Here is a 24,319-nt window from a genome sequence, read left to right on the forward strand (position 1 = left end):
AAAGCTACCCACTTACTTAAGGGATACCCTAGATGTACTTAATCTATTGAAGGAAATACCGTTCAACCCTGAGGAGGAATTCCTAATAGGGCGTGACATCGAAGCCCTATATACGAACATTCCACAGCGAGAAACCCTCAGGGTATTGGAAACATTACTCTTTGAACGTGAGTGGCCGTATGAAACACCGCAGACCTTCATCCTACATTTGGCTGAAATTGCCTTAACCAAGAACTTTTTTGAATTTGAGGGGTCCATTTACCTTCAAACCCATGGTACCTCAATGGGGAGCGTTTTTGCCCCCAGCCTAGCAGGGCTATATGTGGGCGCGTTTGAACATTTGACCATCTTGGATCCCAACGGACCGTGGTCTGACAACCTCCGACTATGGCGTCGTTACATCGATGACGTCCTAATAATCTGGAGGGGAGACAAACCATCAGTAGATCGCTTCTTGGAATGGCTCAATGCCCAAAATCCTTTCCTACATTTTACCTCCACCATCACCAAAACACAATTACCTTTCCTGGACTTGGTGATTGAACCCTCCAATGGGACCCTAAAGACAAAGGTGTTTCACAAACCTACGGACAAGAATTCCCTTCTGGAATTTGGGAGCTTCCACCCCCGCTCCCTACGGGAGAATTTACCCGTGGGACAATTCTTCTGGATCCAGAGAAACTGTTCAGAAACAGAAGATTTACAAGCTGAATCAGAGGTGCTGACTAATAAACTCCAACAAAGAGGGTACCCATCTAAAATATTCAAAAAGTCCAAGAAAAGGGCCCTCAATACGAACCGAGATGCATTACTTGTGAAAACTGTGAAAGCAGAAATGAACAAACCAGTTTTCGTGTCAACCTTAAACACGGCCTCACACCATATTAAACGCCTGGTGATGCATAACTGGAAAATCCTGAACACCGGGGGAATGAACATTCCACCACCTCTTTTTTCATTTAGACGGAGTCAAAATCTAAAACATTTACTGGTACACACCAGACCCAGGGATCTGGGGGGAGTGAGGGAGACCAACACACTACCAGGTCTACCAAAATTGATTGGCCACACGAGATGTGGTTCATGTAGCGTTTGCCATCTCACACATAATTCCCAAACCATTGATCTAGGCCTTTGCACCCCCTGGGAACAGCGAACTCATACCAACTGTAATTCCCAGGGGGTAATATACTTGATTACATGCCCTTGTCATTTAATGTATGTTGGGATGACAAGTAGGAAGGTACATGTGAGAATCACTGAACATCGCAGTACCATCAGGTGTGGGAAGACCAATACCCGTCTCACAGCCCACTTCCAGGAAAAAGGATATGGTATAGATGATCTGGAGTGGACTGTTATAGAAAAAATTCAATTAGGGAGATACCAAGCAGACAATCAGAATCTATTGCTCCGGAGGGAGCAAAGATGGGTATATCGACTGAAGAGCCACCTGGTAGGACTGAATGATGACCTCCCCTGGCAGGCGCTGAGCAGGCAATAGCTCCTGATTCAGTGATGAAGCTACTGATGCCCCGACATTCTAATCAGCCAGTTCCCACATCAGGGTAGGCCGTAGAACTACATGGGCCTAGATACCTTACAAAACCGACAAAAGGTCTCTCTGAATATATTTAAGCACTCATTATAACTGACTTCAGCATCTGCCCTGAGACCAATGTTGAGCCATGAAAGATGGAGAGGAATGTCTTATCTTACCCATATGGTGAGAGTGGGGCTGTTCTACTGTGTATATTTCCCCTTGTTGGAACTTCAATATAGGCTTACCCATGCGTACAAGAGCAGAGGCATGGGATTCCACCGAGGGGGTATTCTTGATCTATTTCGATCGTTTCCCTTTGTTACTTTCTTTTTTCTCAGGGAGGAATATGGGACATAAGGTGCGCCTAACTATCTGTGCACACAACAATTATTAACGATGGGCACCTGCCATAGGGGGTTTTAACCTCTAGCTTGAGTTATACTCCCGGTCAAATTTCTGATTCCATCTAATTTTCAAAGAGCGACTTTGTAGTTTCCTACACATTTCTTCCCCTTTATTTACCTTACTTGATTGGGGAATATCAGTGAATAACATCAAATTATTTTGAATAATCACGCCACACCATCAAGGGTAACACCAGTGAATAACACCGAATTATTTTAAGTAATTACGCCACATCATTAAGAACAATTTTGGTCTCATAGCGGTCTTGAACCCTGCCATTGGGGTGATATGGGTGCTTTAAACTACATTTCCCATAGTCCTTGGGGGACACGCGGGAGACGCGATGATGTCCTCTGACGTGGTCACGTGGGACGCGAGTGCCTCTCACAACATCAAGAAGCCGGCTGCACCACTGAGGATTCCATCTACGCGGTGCCACGGGTCGTGCTAGAATCAGCCAGGACGAGCCTTCAGGACGGTATTGTGGGTGCCATGCTATTACGAAGGGTTAATCGCTTCTGGCATAACCGGTTTTTCATTTGCTGACGAGGGTAATTTGAGCGCACGATCACGTAGGGGTGAACGCTTCTGGCATAAGCGCTTTATCACTGGTTGACGAGGGCTATTAGAGCGCACGATTGCGAGGGGGGATCGCTTCTGGCATAGGCGACTTTTCCACTCGACAACGAGGACTATTAGAGCGGACTAGAACACTAGAGTGTTCGGATAAATACGAGGGGTATATACTTTTCACCTCACTGTTCCCTCTATATATTTACTTTCAGATTGTGTTCTCTGGCGTCCTGTACACGGGACACCAGTACGAGTATTTTTAATACATAAACTCGGTAAGTGAAACAGCTGTTTGTCACACCTACAGTGGGGGAATTACAACAGTTTTAGATACTGTTGATTTGAAAGGGTTTTTGAACTGTTCACAGTGGTACTAAGTACTCGGTACTGTTGTCTGCACAAATGTAGAGAAATGGTCTAATATAAGGTTTGCATGCCTTATATACTTCAGACTACATAGGGAATCTTAATGTTCTTGTGAAAGTAGCCTATGCACGACAATGCATTTGGGGCTTTCTAAACAATACCAGACACACCGCTTAGTGGCCCAAAATAAAATAAAGTACAATATTGAAAGTTTGAATGGGTGGATATATACAAGGGTCCTTATCCGCCCTTTCTGTTCTTCTTTCTTTGCCACAGTGATTGTTTTCCCGCACTTAAGGGGACACTCTCCATATATCACACAGGATGGGTATGGATTAACTGGACCTACCTCCCTGTTGGGGTAACAACTTTCCTCCGGATTACGGGGGTACCCTGAGAGAAACCGAATGCGACGGTCCTGACGAAGACCGGAGTGACCATACAGGCGCATCAAGAGCGGTCGAAACATGTTGACTCTGGCAGTGGTAGGAGGGAAGCCTTGAGGTTCCTAATTATCTCCTAAAGGCATTTTCCCATCCTCTGTTCTCTCATCTTTTAATCCTGGTAGAGGTGCCAAGTAAAGTTTAATAAAGTTTTTTTTCTGGTTGACACCTCTAATCAGTTTTAAATCACTCCTCATACTGCACAATTTCTTTGTCGCACTTTTCGGTTTGAAAACACATGGTGTTTGCACTATTTTCACCTCATTGGATGTGTTAAGTGTTGTGTCTGTTTAGTTTGTTTGACTATATGTTTTCTTAAGTGGAATTTATTATTTTTCCCCCTCCCTTATGCTCCGTCCTGTGTGGGGTACACCAGGGCGTATTGTAAGCAGACCCAATGATGAAGCATGTCACATACTTCGGTATGTGAGTGAGGGCAGTTTTTTCAAATAGAGTGATTTGCCCTATTGGGGCTGGCTCTATCTTGCACCGTATTAATATATAAGGTGTTATTATTTACTCTTCCCACCCCCTTTGTGTGTACACTATAGGTCTCTGGGGGTTCGGGGTGGCGGAGTATAAACTGTCTTTAACCCTCGCCCCTCTTTTGTGATTGCAGTTTCAAACTATTCTGCCTCGTTTATGTTTGTTTATTTAACATGCCGGCAGTGCCGGAGTGGTTATCGTGTAATCAAGACACAAGTTAGTGTTGAAACGCGTAGCGTTACCTGAGAATAAATGCCTACAGCAAAACCAGCTACTGAGTGCGCGTCTGCTTACGAGCAATTTTTGGATTGGAATATATATATATATAATAACCGGATAATGAACACTGTTTTAAAATATTTCATCTGCAAGCAAATTACACAGACCCCACTGGAGGGGAAGAATTGGGCACAGCACAAAAACTTCAAACCCCAGAATGCACACGAATTTCCACACCTGTTTAATTGAGGCCTCTGGAGAGGTTAATTGAAAAAGAAAAAAAAGAACTGAAGGCTGGAGGGTGTGCTGTGCTGATCTGTGGCTGACAGACTGTGTTTTCCCTTTGAAAAAGAAGCATGTTGCTTTGAAACGCGTCAGGGAAGGTAATGAACAATTGGAAAGCTGAGCTGGTTTCAGAAAATAAAAGGTTCTGTGAACTTATTTTTCGTGGAGTGGCGTCCTTAAGCAGCAGGCGCTTTTGTTGGAATTTTCATACACGGTAGCCTCACCGTGGAGGATGCACCGCCATTAAATGATGGGTCTGCAAGGTTTGGAACTGTGCTTAACCTGTCTGCAGCACGAGGAATAAAATAAATAAAAGGAACCGGCATGCCTTTCTGAGGCCCACTGGAGGGCTTAAAATAACCGGATAATGAACACTGTTTTAAAATATTTCATCTGCAAGCAAATTACACAGACCCCACTGGAGGGGAAGAATTGGGCACAGCACAAAAACTTCAAACCCCAGAATGCACACGAATTTCCACACCTGTTTAAGTGAGGCCTCTGGAGAGGTTAATTGAAAAAGAAAAAAAAGAACTGAAGGCTGGAGGGTGTGCTGTGCTGATCTGTGGCTGACAGACTGTGTTTTCCCTTTGAAAAAGAAGCATGTTGCTTTGAAACGCGTCAGGGAAGGTAATGAACAATTGGAAAGCTGAGCTGGTTTCAGAAAATAAAAGGTTCTGTGAACTTATTTTTCGTGGAGTGGCGTCCTTAAGCAGCAGGCGCTTTTGTTGGGATATATATATATATATATATTACCTACTGGCGGTCGCCAGTAGGTAGTTATAGTTAGGATTTTTTTCAATGTTAAATCTGAAAATTCTATTTGGAATAACTTTAGCGCCGGTTGACGAATCTGCCTGAAAATTTCCTCAAAATGGCCTCGCGGCGTTCCGGTCCTTCCCTGAAAGTTTGGGGGGGATTCGTCAAGCGGGGGCCGAGATACAAGGGGGGTCCCAAAACGCGTTTTCCCCATGTTAATTTCCATAGGGCGGTCGATTTCACTTTTAGCCCGAACGGCTGAATGGATTTCCACCAAACTTGGCAAAATTGTAGGGACAGGTAGCCCGATGTGCCTTTGCTATGTCTCAAGATATGTGCTCCAGTGGATTTTGAGTAATTAAGGTTCAAAAAAATATATATATCTATAGCCGCGCTCCGGTACGCGCACCGATACGCGCACCGGGCGCTTACCGCGACTTGCGCGCAGAAAGCTGATTGGCTCTGGGGTGTCTGTAAACATTCTAAACAGTCCGGAGCGGCCGCCATCTTGTGTCTCGGTAGGATCGAGACACGAGAGGTGGCCAAAACAAAGAGGGAAATGACCATAAGGGGGCAGAGTAGACCCCCATTGACCCCCTAGGTTTGATGTGGGGGCCATAAAAGGGCCCCGCGGAGCAAAAAAAAAATAAAAAAAAATTTTGATTTTCGCGGGGTGAGCGCCCGGTACGCGCACCGGTACGCGCACCGGTAAGCGTACCGGGGATCGTACCATGGGGAAAAAGAATGACAGTTTTAAAAGTAGCTGTTTAAAAAAAAATGTTTTGTTGTTTTTTTTTATACATACACATACATATATATATAAATGCATATGCATATATATATATGCATATATGTGTATATGTGTGCGTGTAGAGAGAGGTAGAGAGGTAGAGGTGTAGAGGTAGAGAGGTAGAGAGGTAGCGGTAGAGAGGTAGAGATTAGTAGAGAGAGAAGAAGAGAGAGGTAGAGAGGTAGAGAGTAGAGAGTGAGTAATAGAGAGTAGAGAGTGAGTAGTAGAGAGTAGTAGAGAGCAGTAGAGAGAGTAGCAGAGAGTGAGTAGTAGAGAGTAGTAGAGTGAATAGTAGAGTGAGTAGTAGAGAGTAGTAGAGAGTGAGTAGTAGAGAGTGAGTAGTAGACAGTAGTAGAGAGTAAGTAGTAGAGTGAGTAGTAGAGAGCAGTAGAAAGTGAGTAGTAGAGAGTAGTAAAGAGTGAGTAGTAGAGAGTGAGTAGTAGAGAGTGAGTAGTAGAGAGTAGTAGAGAATGAGTAGCAGAGAGAATAGTAGTGAGTAGTAGAGAGTGAGTAGTAGAGTGAGTAGTAGAGACTAGTAGAGAGAGAGTAGTAGAGAGTGAGTAGTAGACAGTAGTAGAGAGTGAGAAGTAGAGAGTGAGTAGTAGAGAGTAGTAGTGAGTAGTAAAGAGTGAGTAGTAGAGAGAGAGTAGTAGAGAGTGAGTAGTAGAGAGTAGTAGATAGTGAGTAGTAGGGAGTAGTGAGTAGCGAGTAGTAGGGAGTGAGTAGTAGAGAGTAGTAGAGTAGTAGAGAATGAGTAGTAGACAGTGAGTATTTGAGAGTAGTGGAGTAGGAGAGAGTAAGTAGTAGAGAGTAGTGGAGAATATTCCAAAGTTTGGCACAGCACCACTTTCACAATGAGTCCAATCAAATCATATCACTTAGAGTCCTTATTGAAGCACTGAATCTTGGTGTATATTCAAATGCTTTTATTTTCCTTAAGTTTATGTACCACAGCCAGCCGAAAGGTTTCGTTCTGTACAACAGAACTTCTTCAGGGCGTTCTTATTTCCTTCAAGTTATGTCGGTATCCAGTTGTCATATAACTAGATATTTCTTCCAAATGTTAGACGAGACATAAGTATATTCTTATTCAAAGTGACTAGGTATCAATTTTACCCACACAATTCGGGCAGACTTGAGTAATTTATAGCATCCTCAAAGTCAGTCTTTCAAAAATTCCAAAGTATAGGACATGATAATCCAAATCCAAATGTTTCTCAAGAAAAGTAATTTACAATCGTTCGGAATATCGGTGTTTGGGCAGATATGATCCAGGGACCCCCAGTATGCAAGGGGAATTAGTCCCCCCTCTACAAACGCGCCAGTGGCCTGCATTGCAGAGAGGTGTAACAAGGGTGTGGCCTCATTACACTTCTCTGCAATGCAGCTCCCTCGCGCATACTGGAGGCTCCTGGTGGACCAGTTGACCCCAGGGACCCCCAGTATGCAAGGGGAATTAGTTCCCCCTCTGCAAACGCAGCAGTGGGCTGCGTTGCAGAGAGGTGTAACAAGGGGCATAGTCTCATTACACCTCTGCAATGCAGCCCCTGGCGCATACTGGAGGTTCCAGGTGGGCTAATTGGCCCCCAGGGGCCCCCAGTATGCAAGGGGAATTAGTTCCCTCTCTTCAAACATGCACGGGGGCTGCATTGCAGAGAGGTGTAAAAAGGGTTGTGGCTTCATTACACCTCTCTGCAATGCAGTCCCCTGGCGCATACTGGAGATTCCTGGTGGGCTTTCAGGTCTTATATAGTTAGGAATTAGCATTAAAAAAACCTTTGAAATTTACTGAAAAAACCATAGGTTTCACACCAGTTATAGTTAGGAATTAGCATTTAAAAAACCTTTGAAATTCACTGAAAAAACCATAGGTTTCACACCAGTTATAGTTAGGAATTAGCATTTAAAAAACCTATTAAATTCACTGACAAAACCATAGATTTCACACCATTTATAGTTAGCTGGAAATTTTACTGACATAAAACCATTGAAATTCCCACGTTATAGTTAGTTGGACTCACTATAACTTGCGCGCCTGTAATGCACTGCTGATGACGTCACATATTACATCACTCATGACATGGTCAGTGACATCACTCATGACATCACTGATGACACCATCCTTGTGACAGAGTGACAGACCTAATTTCAGTGTAATGTAACGCTTGAAACACATATTCAAAAATAGAAACAAACATTTTCAAAAAAATGGAGATACCCAAACCAGTAACAACAACCAATTCAGTAATTCCACCATCTATATACACATCCACTCATTCACCAACAGTTCTATATAGTCACTCATATATATACTCACTCATCATATGTAGTGATACACCTATACATCCTGTTACACATCAGCAGTCATCCAAAAGTTACTCACACACATACTCACACATGCAAATAAACTATTGAACATCCATTTATTTGCATATACATTTATACACACACTACCACCTTACTTCTAAGGAAACTTACCCATACTTACTCTCTTAAACAATCACTTATAGAAACACATACTTATTTAAACAGGAACTCCTACAATCTCTCACTATATATACTATACTCACTTATATACATCAATACTCACATATACTAGATTAAAACATATGTCGTTACTAATGAAGACACTAGTGAGACAGTCATTCACTCACTAACACACACATATACACACTCATCCACCCATACAGTCCTGCACATATGCTGTCTTCAAAACACATACAAACAGTGAGTCAGTCACCAACCCCTGCAGCCACTTATACACAAAGAGAAACACTGATACAAACATTTAAATATTTAAACAATACTCGCTAATATATGTATTCACTAAGATACACGTAATAAGCCAGTTACCCAACCAATTTTTTTTTAAAAAAACATCCATTTACACACTTATTTAAACATTTATTCTTCCATCGACCTTTACAAATACATATATAAAACAAATTTATTTTTCAGAAAGACACACATTCACTGGATGGTGTCATCAGTGATGTCATGAGTGATGTCACTGACCATGTCATGAGTGATGTAATATGTGACGTCATCAGCAGTGCATTACAGGCGCGCAAGTTATAGTGAGTCCAACTAACTATAACGTGGGAATTTCAATGGTTTTATGTCAGTAAAATTTCCAGCTAACTATAAATGGTGTGAAATCTATGGTTTTGTCAGTGAATTTAATAGGTTTTTTAAATGCTAATTCCTAACTATAACTGGTGTGAAACCTATGGTTTTTTCAGTGAATATATATATATATATATATATATATATATATATATATATATATATATATATATATATTACCTACTGGCGGTCGCCAGTAGGTATATATAGTTAGGATTTTTTCCCTATGGGATTTCTGAAAATTCTATGCCTAATAACTTTTGCGTTTGTGGACGGAATTGGCTGAAATTTTCAGGAAAATGGCACATTTTGTTTCTGAGCAGCCCTTGAAAATTTGGGGGGGTTTTGTGGAGGGGGGGCCGAGAAAAAAGGGGGGTCCCAAAACGCCTTTTTCCCATGTTAATTTCCATAGGGCGGTTGGACTCATTTTTAGCCCGAACGGCTGAATGGATTTGCACGAAACTTGGCAAAATTGTAGGGACTGTTAGCCCGATGTGCCTTTGCTAGGTCTCAATATATGTGCTTCAGTGGATTTTGAGAAATTAACGTTTAAATCAAGATATATATCTGTAACAGCGCTCCGGGCAGCGATCCGGTTCGCGAACCTTTCGCGTATCGGAACTTTGCGATGCGAAGCTGATTGGCCCTCCGGTGTCTGTCAACATTCTAAACAGTCCGGAGCGGCCGCCATCTTGTCTCTCGGTAAGATCGAGAGACAAGAGGAGGCCAAAACAAAGGGGGAAATTACCATAAGGGGGCATAGTAGATCCTCGTTGACCCCCTAGGTTTAATGTGGAGGTTTTAAAAGGGCCTAGGAGGGTCCAAAAAAAAAAAAAAAAAATTTTTTTTTGCGTGGTAAGCGCCAAGTTCGCGAACCGGAAAGCGTTCTGGGCAGCGAACTTTATGGATAAAAGAATGAAAGACTTTTCTAATACTGTATGTTAATTATTTGTTGGTTTTGTTGATTATTTTTTAATTTTTTAATTTTTTAAGCAATTATTTATTATTGTGATTGTGTTTCAAAATTTAATAACATTTCTAACATTTAACTAGTTTATGAATTACATATAAAAATGATTAAAGACTCAAACAATTTTTTAATATTACATACAATTTTATTTTTCGGATTGTTTTTCAAAATTTAATACAACGTCTAGCATTTCACTGTCTGATATGTGTTCTTGTTCAGTGAACATAAGTTCCAACATTTGACCGTCATCATAATAAAGTAAATGATCCACAGATTCTACACATTGAACTAATTCATGGTCCCGTGATTCATCCATGAAATCTGAGTCATCATTGTCCTCAATAACTTTTTCTGTGTTGTTCTCCAGAACAATTTCGAAGGAAACATTCTGCTCACCTTCCATTTTATTGCTGTAATTTGCATAAAAAATAAATATATCAGTAGAGATAGGGCACTGTTGGGTTTAAGTTCAGACAGGCACTTGTGAGTTTATAACAGAGAAGTAATCTATGGGCACTGTATGGTTTCAGGCGTGAAGTAGTACTATTAAAAAGTGCCTGTGAAGAAGCCTAAGTAAATTCATAATTATACCACAGAAACCTAAATCAGTCCATAATTATAATAAAGAAGCCTTTCTCAATGTCTAACTCTTACAGAGGGATAGTATATAACTATCTGAAAAAGTTTACCATATTTACTTATAGTGCATAATATACTTCAGTTTTAAAAATAACAACTTACCTTTAGAAACAAGTTGATGTTATTAGTGATATTCTAAATGATATATACAACAACAAGTAGTAGTCAAAATGGCTGTGTTTCCTTCTCTTCCTTTATATATATTCAGGTATATAACCAATCAAATGTCAGGTAATAAAAGTAGAAAATGAAAGTAACATTTTCATTGGTTGTCAATTCCAACACTTCAGATGTGTTTTGTGAAGTAATTTACCTCACGGTACTTGGAGAGGTCTACAGGCTAAATGGCTAAATGAAATTTCAATGAAATTTGTGAGAATGGAAGGGATTGTTATGTAGTATGAGCTAATCTATATTTGGTGAGAGTGTCTCTAGTCGTTTTTCTGTAAATTACTTTCCCACCTTTTTTTTTGGACCGCTTTCCGGGAAGCGGCCCGGTTCGCGAACCTTAAGCGTCACGGGAGTCCACCATTTTGTGTTTCGGGCGCATTAAGATACAAGATGGAGGGCAAATAATGTTTAGAATGGGTAGAAGGGGTCATGGTAGACTTATCTTGACCCTCTAGGTTTTCTGAGGGTGGCTGAGGAGGCTTATATGTGCGGAAAAAAACATTTTTTTTAAAAATTCCGCGAGGTTAGCTTTCGGTTCGCGAACCGGGTAGCGCCCCGGGGAGCGAATTTTGTGGAAAAATAATGAAAAAAATTAGAAAAAAATAATAATTGTGAGTGATCAGATGAAGGGTAGCTCTGAGAAGAGCTTTTGGGTTTATGGTACATTTAGGTACTTATAAGTAGGTACCAATGCACAGTCTTAAATTCAGAATGAAAATTCTGTTGCCCTCATCTGAGAAGTGAACTCCATCTCCTCTGTAGATATCTTGCATGTAGTAACGCAAGTTATTGTTGTACAGAGAGCCCATTCCATGGTCTCTCATGAAAGCTGAAACAGATTTGTTTACATGCTTCCTCGCTTTCTCAATTTGTGGACAAAATTGGTTGGACCACTTCCATTTCTGTCTTTGGCATATATTGGAATATACCAAGGCAGTTTGAGGAAAAAGTGCCATTAATTGCTCAAAGGTGTCCTTTAAAAGCATTTCCAGACCTACCCCTGTCAAAGTGCCCAAATCATTACCTCCACAGTGCACAATTAACAGGTCAGGTTTTGGCAAATGCATAAAGGTTTTCACCAATGGTATCAATTGGTGACATTTTAATCCTCTTTGGCCCAACCACTTAATTTCCACATCTTGTAAATTGAGGTTAGGTAAATTTCTGTTCTCAGCATACCTTTGAGCCCAGTGGATGTAACTATGTCCAACAATCCAGACCTTAAACATGGTGGGAGAAGGTTGTTCTGCAGTCAGATGAAGTGTGGTAATGAAAGGGCAGTTGAAACAGTAGGAGTTTCTAAAGAAAAAAAACTGTGGATTTACAATGCTAATGATTCATTAGCAGTGATTGGTGCATTTCCATTTCTGAAAACAGAAAGTTAGGGTGCATGGATGTGTTCTTTGAAACATGTCATTTGAATGGTCAAGGAAGAAACATTTAATGAAAGATTGCACTGGATACGCAGGTGCACTGAGAGTTCAGAGTTCAATTGAAACATTGTTGTGTGAATTTGCAAACATGAGAGGTCTTCCAGGAGGTGGTTGCTATGGAAACAAGGCAGACAGGGCAGAGGGGGGAAGGGTTTTGATTTGAAAAAAGTGAGGGAAGAGGTATGATTGGCTAATATGAGAGATATGTGAAATGAATATCTGTATTTCTGTGCTTTCAATAGCTGCAGCCTTTGGAGTGCATCCTTTTTCTTCTGCTGAAGACAATTTGGTGTATTTCTGAGACTGTTTTCAAAACTCAAAAAATATTTGCTAAGGTGAGAAAAGATTTATTTAATTTAGATAGAGAATAGTATGATTTAAGGAGAAAATGATGAAGAAAGCTGTGTTTTTAAAATGTGGTTTTGTCTCTAGTGATATAGTAATAGAATTAGTTTCATAGAGAAATTGTAATTGCATATTTGGTGTAACATTCTGGCATGCAGTAACACAAGTTATTGTGGTATATGGAGCCCATTCCATGGTCTGTTATGTAAGCTGAAACAGATATGTTGCTTTTAAAAACGATTTTAGAAATCAATTACATTTCTGGATATGTACTGCTAGAGCTTCATAGGTTGTTTTGAGCCATATTTATAAGGTATTTGAGTGTCTAAGATGTTATGTTTTCCTTTTAAAATGTAAAGTGTTCCTCATGGGGCAAGTGTCTTGTAAATACGCTCCCACTTGTGCTTGGCAAATTTAGATTTTGATTATGGGAGTTACCTAGCCATGTTAATAGTGTCCCAAAAATGGTGCTAGGGAATTGCAGAAAACACTTTCATGTGTCTTAAGGACATTTTTAGTCATTTCTTCATGAATGCAGGTATACAATTGATTTATATGCTGTGTTTAAAAACGAATTTTGAAATGAATTAAATTTCAGGATATGTACTGTTAGAGCTTCATAGGTTGTTTGGGGTCATATTTAGAAGGCATTTTAGTGTCTTTGATGTTATTTTTCCCTTTTTAAATGGAAAGCGTTCCTCAAGGGGCCCTGAGCAGTTCTTAGCCATGTTATTTAATAGGAAGTGGATAATATGGCTAAGAGCATTTGCTGGAAAATGCATGAATATCGCTGACTTTTCTGCTATGTTATGTTTACCTTTTTAAATGGAAAGCGTTACTCTTGGGGCAAGTGTCTTGTAAATATGCTCCCACTTGAGCTTGGCAAATTTAGATTTTGATTATGGGAGTTAGCTAGCCATGTTAATAGTGTCCCAAAAATGGTGCTAGGGCATTCCAGAAAACACTTTCATGTCTCTCAAGGACATTTTTAGTCATTTCTTCATGTATGCAGGTATACAATTGATTTATATGCTGTGTTTAAAAACGAATTTTGAAATCAATTAAATTTCAGGATATGTACTGTTAGAGCTTCATAGGTTGTTTGGGGTCATATTTAGAAGGCATTTTAGTGTCTTTGATGTTATTTTTCCCTTTTTAAATGGAAAGCGTTCCTCATGGGGCCCTGAGCAGTTCTTAGCCATGTTATTTAATAGGAAGTGGATAATATGGCTAAGAGCATTTGCTGGAAAATGCATGAATATCGCTGACTTTTCTGCTATGTTATGTTTACCTTTTTAAATGGAAAGCGTTACTCTTGGGGCAAGTGTCTTGTAAATATGCTCCCACTTGCGCTTGGCAAATTTAGATTTTGATTATGGGAGTTAGCTAGCCATGTTAATAGTGTCCCAAAAATGGTGCTAGGGCATTCCAGAAAACACTTTCATGTCTCTCAAGGACATTTTTAGTCATTTCTTCATGTATGCAGGTATACAATTGATTTATATGCTGTGTTTAAAAACGAATTTTGAAATCAATTAAATTTCAGGATATGTACTGTTAGAGCTTCATAGGTTGTTTGGGGTCAAATTTAGAAGGCATTTTAGTGTCTTTGATGTTATTTTTCCCTTTTTAAATGGAAAGCGTTCCTCATGGGGCTTTGAGCAGTTCTTAGCCATGTTATTTAATAGGAAGTGGATAACATGGCTAAGAGCATTTGCTGGAAAATGCATGAATATCGCTGATTTTTCTGCTATATTCATGCATTGCGGCCGTTTTTTTTCACATTGCTTCATAGGTTGTTTGTGTTCATATTTAGAAGGCATTTTAGTGTCTTTGATGTTATTTTTCCCTTTTTAAATGGAAAGCGTTCCTCATGGGGCCCTGAGCAGTTCTTAGCCATGTTATTTAATAGGAAGTGGATAACATGGCTAAGAGCATTTGCTGGAAAATGCATGAATATCGCTGATTTTTCTGCGATATTCATGCATTGCGGCCGTTTTTTTTCACATTTGCAAGCACTTCTTAGCCATGTTATCCAATGGGAGGTGGATAACATGGCTAAGAGCATTTGCTTCAAAGGTTGTTTGGGGTTATACACCATTTTTGGGAAATTATTAACATGCCTATCTAACTCCCATAATCAAAATCTAAATTTGCCAACCGCAGGTGGGAGCGTATTTACAATAAATTTGCACCATGAAGAACGTAAAATAGCATACTAGACACTCAAATGCCTTATAAATATGACCCAAAACATCTTATGAAGCACTAGTAGTGCATATTTCCAGAAATGTATTGGTTTTCATTTAATGATTTACTTCATTGGTAGGCCTTCACATGTTTTTTTACCTTGGTTTTTTTCAGTGAAAATCTTATCTGCAACCATGTGTTGGCCTCACCTCAAATAAACAAAACAGGTGATGGACTGAATGTGGATCAATGACACACATTCACCCCACTCTAAAGATCAGGGCCTAAACAAATCTTTAGATAGGCTACATCTTATCGTCATCCTGAATTAATGATTTAAAATATTAGGGAGTGATTTATGAGTGTTGTATGCCTGTTTTGTACCATTGAGTGTCATTTTTGTGATGCAGTGCTGGTGGAAAATATTTGCTATGTTAAATAATTAGTACGGCATTAAGTTTTAGATGACTGTTATTTATTTACTGTTTGGTAATAGTGGTTAATAACATTTTATATTATATTTTTCCACAGATTCAACTGCAGATTCTTTCATAGTTTGGAAAATGCCTTCCAAAAGTAGAATACGAAAGGCTAGAAAACGTCAAAGACAGCAGGATGATGTTTTATTGCAGCAGTCCTCTTCCCCAAATACTTGTCAAAACACCAAGAAAGGTCCGGGTAAGAGCACGAAATCATTCTTAAGAAATATTTGTAGTAAAAAAAGTTTTGCTCAAAAAAATGTTTCAGTTCACAAAAAGAAAAGTAATTTAAATGGAAAGGAGAGACCCATCACAAATGTTACTGGTAGAGGAAGAGATAACTCTGTGCATGATAGTAGAAGGAAACAACAGTTTAGGGACATTCGAAATCGAATGTTCCGTAATAGGATATTAGTTAATTTATTGAAAAATATTAAAAAGAAAGGCCAACAGAAAGCGGCATTTTATAAGAAGAAGAAAAATGTAGAGAAAATTATTGATCATGCTTTTGAAATTAAGCGAAAGTTGTTTATTTTGGTAATCAATAGAATTAGGAAACTAAGCAAGGTAATTTCTGATTTCAAAACAAAAAGTAGATGGAAGAGAGTAGTAAATCGTACTAACTTTTGTGAAGTTTTTTCCGGAGAATGGATGCATAGTTCAAGTTCTGAGGCATTTTTTAATGAGGAGACTTATTTTCAGGATAATGATTTGGTGCATGCAGTTGACATCAGTGGTCGAGCTTATGAAGTGAAGGATGGTTGTCCAGTTGAAAAAGAACAACTTGTGACAACAGAGACAGAAGAGGCGCTAAGTGATGAGGTTTTAGGAAGACGTCCTAAGGGTCCTGTGTACATTTGGAAGTGTAGTTCTATTTGCAGTGTGCGACAGGTTTCCATCAATTTGCTTTGTGATTTTATACGGACATTTAATAAGAAAAGTTTGAAGCAGAAAATGAAGTTGTTGCAAGATTTAGATCCTTGCAGAGTGAGACAAATGACAGGTTTGCGTGGTCATTCACTGGCTTGTCTTTCCAGGAGAGTATGCCAGAGTGTTTTTCATCATTTCAGGATGCTAGCAGTGCATCATAATAAAGTGAGAAAATTAGTGAGAATGTTGTATTATGCTAAGAGTCCAGCAATTATGCTTAAACAATTATGTGCTGCTCTTTTGCATGGTTCTGAAATAGATGTGAAGAATATTTGTGAAGAAATTGAGTTTTGTTACTTTGGTAGTAAAGATGAGAATGTTCAAATTGACCCTGAAGTAGAGGGTAATGTGGAAGATAATGTACAGGTTTCCAGTACAGATAATTTTCAGAAGGAAATTGCCACGTTTCAGATGAAATCAAGTGAGAGGCCTAATTTCACTTGTGTATGTTGTCGACGCACTTATTATAAGAATCAGACTAAGGTAGTGGATTTATATGCAAAAAGTGAAAGGGAAAATAATAGTGAATGGAAGGATTTTGCCACATACTTGATGGTAGAAAATTATTTTGATTTGGGATCGGATCAACGTGTGTGTACTTATTGTTGTAATAAATTAAACCAAAACCAGATGCCTGCTAGGGCAGTTCATAATAATCTGGAATTGGTTGAGATTCCTTCTGAATTGAAGGATTTAAATACTTATGAATCTATTTTGATTCAAAGTATCCATCCCTTTCAGGCTATTGTAAGAATGGAGCCAAAGACAGGGAAGTTGCCTCCAGCAGATTTACAGAGAGGATTAAAGGGAAGAGTTGTTTATTTGCCTCTAGATTTGAAGAAAAACATTAACACAATTGGAATAGAAAAAGTGGAAGAGGAACCTCTGGTTATCTTGGTTAATGGGGTTCCGACAAAGAATAAGAAAATATGGCAAGATTTAGTGGATGTTAGGAAAGTCAAAAAGGCAACAGTGTATTTGAAGAAAAATAATAAGTACTATAAGAATGTATATGTTGCAGAAGAGGAAGTAAGTGATGAAGAGGATAGCGATTTGTGTGCTGGCCAAATTGAGAAAGTAGAGGCCTCTAAAAGTGAAGAAATATATGAACATTATAGTGTTCATCCTTTGCATTCCAAGGAAGTCATGGGGAATGCTATTGAGTTGTTTCAAATGAAACAAGCCAAAGGGAGTCCCATTAGTGTTTGGGAGGAAAGTTTGGAAGCTCGGTGTTTCCCACAGCTATTTCCCACAGGTCAAGGAGGAAGATATGATGAGCGACCTCATCAAATTCCTGCGTCTGAATACCGGACTTTACGATTGTATGCAGAAGATCCTAGGTTTTGGCAATGCATTCCTTATTTGTTTCATCTCCTGTTTGAAAGCGATCTGTCTGGACTGTCATATGCAGTGAACCACATCTTAAAAAGTGGTATACAGATGCGAAACATCTCGGCAAGTGACTTTATGCATAAAGTCAATGTCCAAGACAGTATTTTGGATTCTCACTTAATTAATCTCATGGCGTGTCAGCGTGGTACTAATGAGTACTGGTACCGTCGTCATGGTGATTTAAAATGTATGCTGAGGAACTTAGGAACTCCAACATGGTTCCTCACTCTGAGCTGTGCCGAGTATGGCTGGGAAGACTTACTTGAATTTCTACGAGAGGCAAATGGAAATATTGAAAACATTGAATTCAAGACACCTGGAGAACTGTGTTCTTTGGATCCAGTGAATGTATGCAGGTACTTCAATCATAGATTTGAAGCTATGATGTCTTTCATCACAAATAAAAAGAATCCACCTCTTGGAGAGGTGTTGGATTTCTTCTGGAGAAAGGAGTACCAAGCAAGAGGTGCCCCTCATATACATATGTTGCTGTGGATCAAGGATGCACCTAAATTTGGAACAGATCCGGATGACTTAGTGATGAATTTCATCGAACAGTATTCTACGTGTGCTGTTCCAAACGCAACGGAGAAGAAAAGTCTAAGAGAACAAGTTCTACGTTTCCAAAGCCATCGTTGTGGAAAGTACTGTCGTCGTAAATTCAGAAACAAGGACAAGTTCTACACCAAATGTCGTTTCAACTTTCCACGACCGGTGATTTCTAAAGGAAGAGTGAACAGTTTGATGTCTTCGCTGCGACATAATGTGACGAGGAAATCACCCAAGAATACATACAATTTGAAAAGGAATGAAGAGTACAAGTATATCAATGACTACAACCCAGTGATTTTGTCCATGTGGAATGCCAACATGGATATACAGTTTGTGGCTGACAACTGTATGGCTGTGGCTCGGTATGTGACATCTTACATCACCAAAAAAGAAAAGACCGAACTGAAGGATATGTGGGAGGACATTTCCCATGAAAAGAGCCTCAGCAAGAAGTTGTACAGTTTCAGTCTGAAGATGTTGTCGCATCGAGAAATCGGAGCTTACGAATGTTCTGATCGATTGTCTTCAGCAAGTCTCTATGCCAAATCCAGGAGTCTCGTTTGGGCGAGTCTTGGTCTTGCTGCAACGCGAAATCGAGTTCTAAAACCTGTCCGGGAAATTGAGTATTTGGCAGAAAAGGAACCAAACAGTACCGACATTTTGAAGACCAACATGTTGGATACATATTATCCAAATCGAAGCAGTCACCTTGAGAATGTTTGTTTATATGAGGTTCTCCAAAATTATATATTCAAGAGGAACATCAAAGAAGATATTGAGAAAGGAGTGTATGCTGTAATTGGAAGTGAGGGATGCCTGGTCAAGCAAAGAAAATGCCAATTAGTAAACCATCGAAAATTGAGTGGTGAATCTCCAGAAAAAAAGGAGTTTTTTTATTTAGCACTTTTGCAACTTTTCAAGCCTTGGCGTGCAGAAGAGGAACTGCTTGGAGATTTCCTCTGTTACGAAGACTCTTTCAATGCAGCCAAGGAGTCCATAGAATGTCCTGCTTTTTCTAAATATCAAGAAATGCTAACTTTGGAAATTGAGCAGGAAGCAACGATTGCAGCCGAGATTGCCAGAGACAGTTCTCAGGACAGTCAGAGTTCTGTTTCATTGAGTCAAGATCCACTTGGAGGACCTATTATCGAAAATGAAGCTGCCACTGCTATGAATGAAGTAGAAAGAGCCATGGCACATGCTCAGGAGGATTCAGTTAACTTAGAAGACTTGGAAAAACAACTCAACGTTGAGCAGAGGAAAATATATGATGAAGTTACCAAGGAAATTGAGCACGGATTAAGTCATGAGAAGAACAAGTGCTCATGTACATCATTGAAGCCTGTCCGACTGTACGTGAGTGGAGAAGCGGGAACTGGAAAAAGTTTCCTCATTAAAGCAATCTCTTGTTATTTGCAGGAAAGGACTGAGTCATCGCTGTCTTGTGTTGTCACCGCTCCTACTGGACTGGCAGCACATAACATTAAAGGTATTACTTTGCATCGTCTACTGATGCTGCCGGTGGAGCATGACAACAAATTACAATACAACAAGTTATCTGGAGATGCTTGCTGTGAAGTTTCAAGAGTCTTGAGGAAAATGAAACTACTTATCATTGACGAAGTAAGCATGGTTTCCAATGTCATGCTTGCCTTTGTGCATTTGAGAATGCAAGAAGTACTTAAAACTGAATATGATGTCTTATTTGGTGGGAAACACATCATTGTTTTCGGAGATCTTCTGCAGCTGACACCAGTAAAAGGTCAACCTGTGTTCAAAATACTCACGCATGAAGATACCAGGAAGTGCCTAGGGAGCATTGGCAACGTCAATATATGGTTAAACTTCAATTATGCAGAACTGCATCAAAATATGCGTCAGGCAAAGGATGAAGATTACAAGAATATTCTACAAGATATTAGAATTGGAAAAGTGACCGAGCATGGGAAAGAAGCTTTAAATGCACGATTACTGTCAAATTTATATCTCAAACAAGAGATTGTGCCTGAGAATATTTTTCAGAAAATTACTGAGAAGAAATCCGGGATATGTCTCATGCCAACTCTTGCAGAATGTGCCATCTTCAACAACAAAATGTTGAATTTAGAAAAGCAAGAGATTGTGAAACTTGAAGCTATCGACAAATTAGAGCATATGGGATCAACAATTATTTTGTCAGACAATTTGAAATCAAAATTGGATTCATTAGAGAAGACTATATCTAAAACAGCGGGTTTTGAAAAGACTTTGAATGTGTGTTTAAATTGCCGAATCATTTTGAGAAGGAATTTACATGTAGAAAGAGGTCTGGTAAATGGATCAATGGGTAATGTTGTTGATTTTGAGAAATACAAAAATAGAGATGGAATAGAATTTTTAAGAATTAAATTTGATGGCATTGAGGAAGTACAGCAAATTGGTCGTTGTTCTGCTAGGTTTTTGCTTGTTAAAGACTTATATGTTCGCCGTAAACAGTTTCCTGTTTGCTTGGCATATGCGGTGACAATCCATAAATCGCAAGGTTTAAGTGTAGACTGTGCATTGGTGAATATTGGCAGTTCTGTGTTCAAGGAGGGTATGGCATATGTGGCATTGTCACGAGTTAGAACTTTATCGGGATTGTACTTGATTGACTGTGATGTCAGAAACATTTGTGCGGATCTAGATTGTGTTAAGGAATACAATAGGTTAAGAAGAGAGTATGCGCCACATTTGCCTCAATATCCTTTGTTTGAGAAACGTGTGGTAGGCCAGAAACGTAGAAATATCAGTAATAGTAGGGAGGTTGTTGCAAAAAGACTAAAAGTCAATGAACCGAAAGTTGTTAGCAGAAAGAAAGTGGATTCTGTTGAAGATGTTGTTGGTTTTCAATTTGAAAACAGTTCTGGTGTCAACTGCTATGCAAATGTAGTTGTTAATGTTCTCTTTTCACTAGAGAGTTTAAAAGAACAGATTGTGTTCAATTCAGAACAAAGTTTATGCTGCTTGTTGAATTCTGTGTTAGAGAAATGTAGCACTGATCGAACAAAAGTAGAAAGTGTGTCTGAAGTTCGTTATCTGTTAGATGAATGTTCAGGTCAAACAGACTTCTCTGAAAATAATCAGCAAGATTGTCAGGAGTTTTTAATGTATATGCTTGATGTATTGCAAGATGAGGGTGTAGATGTAGATCACCTGTTTGGGCTTTCTTATCAATGGCAGCATGACTGCGAGAACTGTATGGTATCAAGTACTACTAGTGTAGACTCAGAAAGATTTATATATTTAACTTTGCCAGACAGTAAATCAGTGTCCTTTAATAAGCTAGTAAATGCAGCGGATCACAACATGGAGTGTAGCCAATGTAAATGTGATATGATGTCAACATTATTTATACGTAGATATAGCCAGTATGTCATTTTAATGATCCAACGTTGTAGGCCTGATGGATCAAAATTGTCAACTTTAATAAAAAATTTTGTGGCTTCTCAGCTGTCAATATCAGGGAGGACTTTTGTAACTGTAGCAATTATCTATCACGATGGTCCATCAACAACATCAGGACATTATACAGCTTACTTAAAGTCTGGAAACGGCTGGTCATTCTGTAATGATTCCGTTGTAACTTTCAAAAAAAAATTGCCGTTTGACCTTAAAAATTCTTACCTGGTGTTTTTAAAACCAAAATTTTAAGTAGAGGGAATGTAAGTCTGCAATGCTGTCTAGATCAAAAATCCAACTATATAAACCTGATGCAAGTAAGTCTGCTTCATAGTAAGCAGTATCAGTGTCATAGGAAAAGGAGAACATGAGTGACAAAGAAGAGTAAGATATTAGTAGTCCAGGATTGTGAAAATAATCTCAAATATTTTATTTTTGAAAGTTGCGAAAATAGAAAATGTCGGGATTTGATTGGAAGAATTACAAGACTTGCGAATCGCGGCAACATGATTTGGCCTAGTGGAAACATGTGATATAATGAGAGAAGTTTTTTTTCTATGTAACATATTTTACGTATCGATGGAGGTTTTCTTTCAGAAAGTGGCGGGCTGAAAATATTTATAGCACAACAGAGTGGATGCTGTTTATAGGAGATCGTTCGACGTCATTGAAAGTAAGTTAATTTTAAGGAGTTTTGAAATCAGATTTCTTAGGTTGTATGGGTTTTTTAAACACAGTCATTTTGATTGTGTTTTTTTTTCCCCGCTGTTACATGATGAATACCTTCAAGTCACTGATTTAAGTGAAATTTGATACATTCTGAGAACAGCAAAAATAAACCATTTAACATGTATAATTAATGTTATGCTTTTTGTCCTTATGATATACATTTAGAAATGTGAGGTACATATGGGTAAGCTGAGTTCTGTAAATATCAATTTTAATGCTTACAGTGCTGTACTTCTGGGTAGTGTTTTTTTTAAAAAAAGAAAAGAGGCCTCACCTCAAAGAAAGCTCTTGAAAGCACACATCTTATTTGCATCCTAAAACAATCATTTAAAATGTTAGACACAATTTTATGATGGCTTTACATCTTTTTTGCGCTGCTATTGCATCACTATTGTGAGACATTAGCAGTGCAAAAAAAACACCATGTTCCAAAATAGGCCTCAGTTCATCAACATCAAGATACAGTTTCTTTAAAATATATATCTTTAGGATTGTGTAGGGGACGTAGAGAAGCAGAGACTTCTGTAAATGTCAAAGTTGTTGAAAAACTGTTTGTTTTTGTACCTTTTCCCTTGTCTTTTCTAATTTTTAAATACATGTTTTAATATTTTTGGAAATGTTTGTTCTCTGTTTCACAGATTGAAAGTATGAAAAAATATTTTAAAAAGGTAACAAGAATTATAAGGTAAATGTTTTCTACTCTTTACCCGCAATGCACTGCTGATGATGGCACTGACACTATCTCTCATTTACTCTCTATAGCTGTCTTTCTTTTTACATTATTCTCTGTTTACTTCCCTTATACTAACTCTTCTTTTTTTTAAAAAATATTTTTTTAGTTCGCTTAAAGTTCGCGAACCGGTCAGCGAACTTGAAGCGAACCAAAAGAAATAGAGCTTGCCAGAGTGATAAACATTCTAGCAATTTTATTTGAAAGGGGAGGTGGTTCTGAAAAGAACTGTTTTTTTTTGTTTTTGTTGTTTTATATATATATTTTTTTTTTCTGAACATTTTTTGATTTTTTTGTATTTTTAGAACAGTTTTATGTTTTTTTGTGTTTTTTATGGAGGGGAAACAACAAAAAAACAGGCATTGAAAACGGCTCAACAGGAGCAAAAAAAAAATTACTTCTTGGGTGCATTAGGGCACTTATGGTTTTCGAACACCATATTAATCAAGTTGATGCTCATGTTCCCATACGACAACATTGCACCGCAATATATACAAGTAAACCTCATATGTTGGAAATTTGGTTGAATATTTGGCACAGTTTCCTGTGCCTCTCTTCCTGACAAAGACATTGATGAGGTAGATCTGGCCACAGGAGTTGTTGGGGGATTGTCTTGTAGGTCCCTTAACTCAGCCCGGCTGTAGTTCAAGGGATGCCACCTGGTCATATGTCGGTGCATAGTATAGTTGCCCATACTATATTTCTTCTCTGTGCCTCTTGACAATCTGTAATCACAGATGAGGCAGGTGGCATATTTCGCATTCACCTTCTTTTCCCCTGGAGGGATGGAAAAAAACTGCCAGATGAAACTAGTTTTTCTCTTTGAAACACGGGGCAACTCTGGGATAAATTGTTGTTGATGTGGATCCTCTTCTTCTTCTTCCTCCTCTTCCTCCTCTCTGTTAGAGATAAATTGACTGGGTGGTCCTCTCTTCTTATGAGGAGGTTGAGGTGGTGGTGGGGGTCCACCAGCTGCAGCAAGTACAGAAGCCATTGCTCAATTGTAGGTAAATGGTCTTTCTCTCACCAAGATGAAAGTCAGAGTGAGGAAATAAGGAGGGGTTTACATGATTTGGGAAAAGCAAAAGTTCTGAACCAATGAAAAGTGTTATTTTTAGGTCACATGACCTAGTCATACATCATTTGGAAACCAAAAGTGAAATGAACCAATGAAAAGTTTGATAAACAAGTCACATGACCTGTTCCGCTTACGTTACGCGGTGCGCGCCGCGTCCTGGATCGCTTCCGGTTCGCGGTCCGGAGCACTTCCGGGAGCGCTAACGCGGCGCGTCATTAGACGTATTACGCGACAACGTGATACGTCGCGCTTCCGCAACGCGTCAC

The sequence above is a fragment of the Lissotriton vulgaris genome, chromosome 6 (genome assembly GCF_964263255.1).
Source record: "Lissotriton vulgaris chromosome 6, aLisVul1.2, whole genome shotgun sequence".
In the NCBI taxonomy this organism is placed as follows: domain Eukaryota; kingdom Metazoa; phylum Chordata; class Amphibia; order Caudata; family Salamandridae; genus Lissotriton; species Lissotriton vulgaris.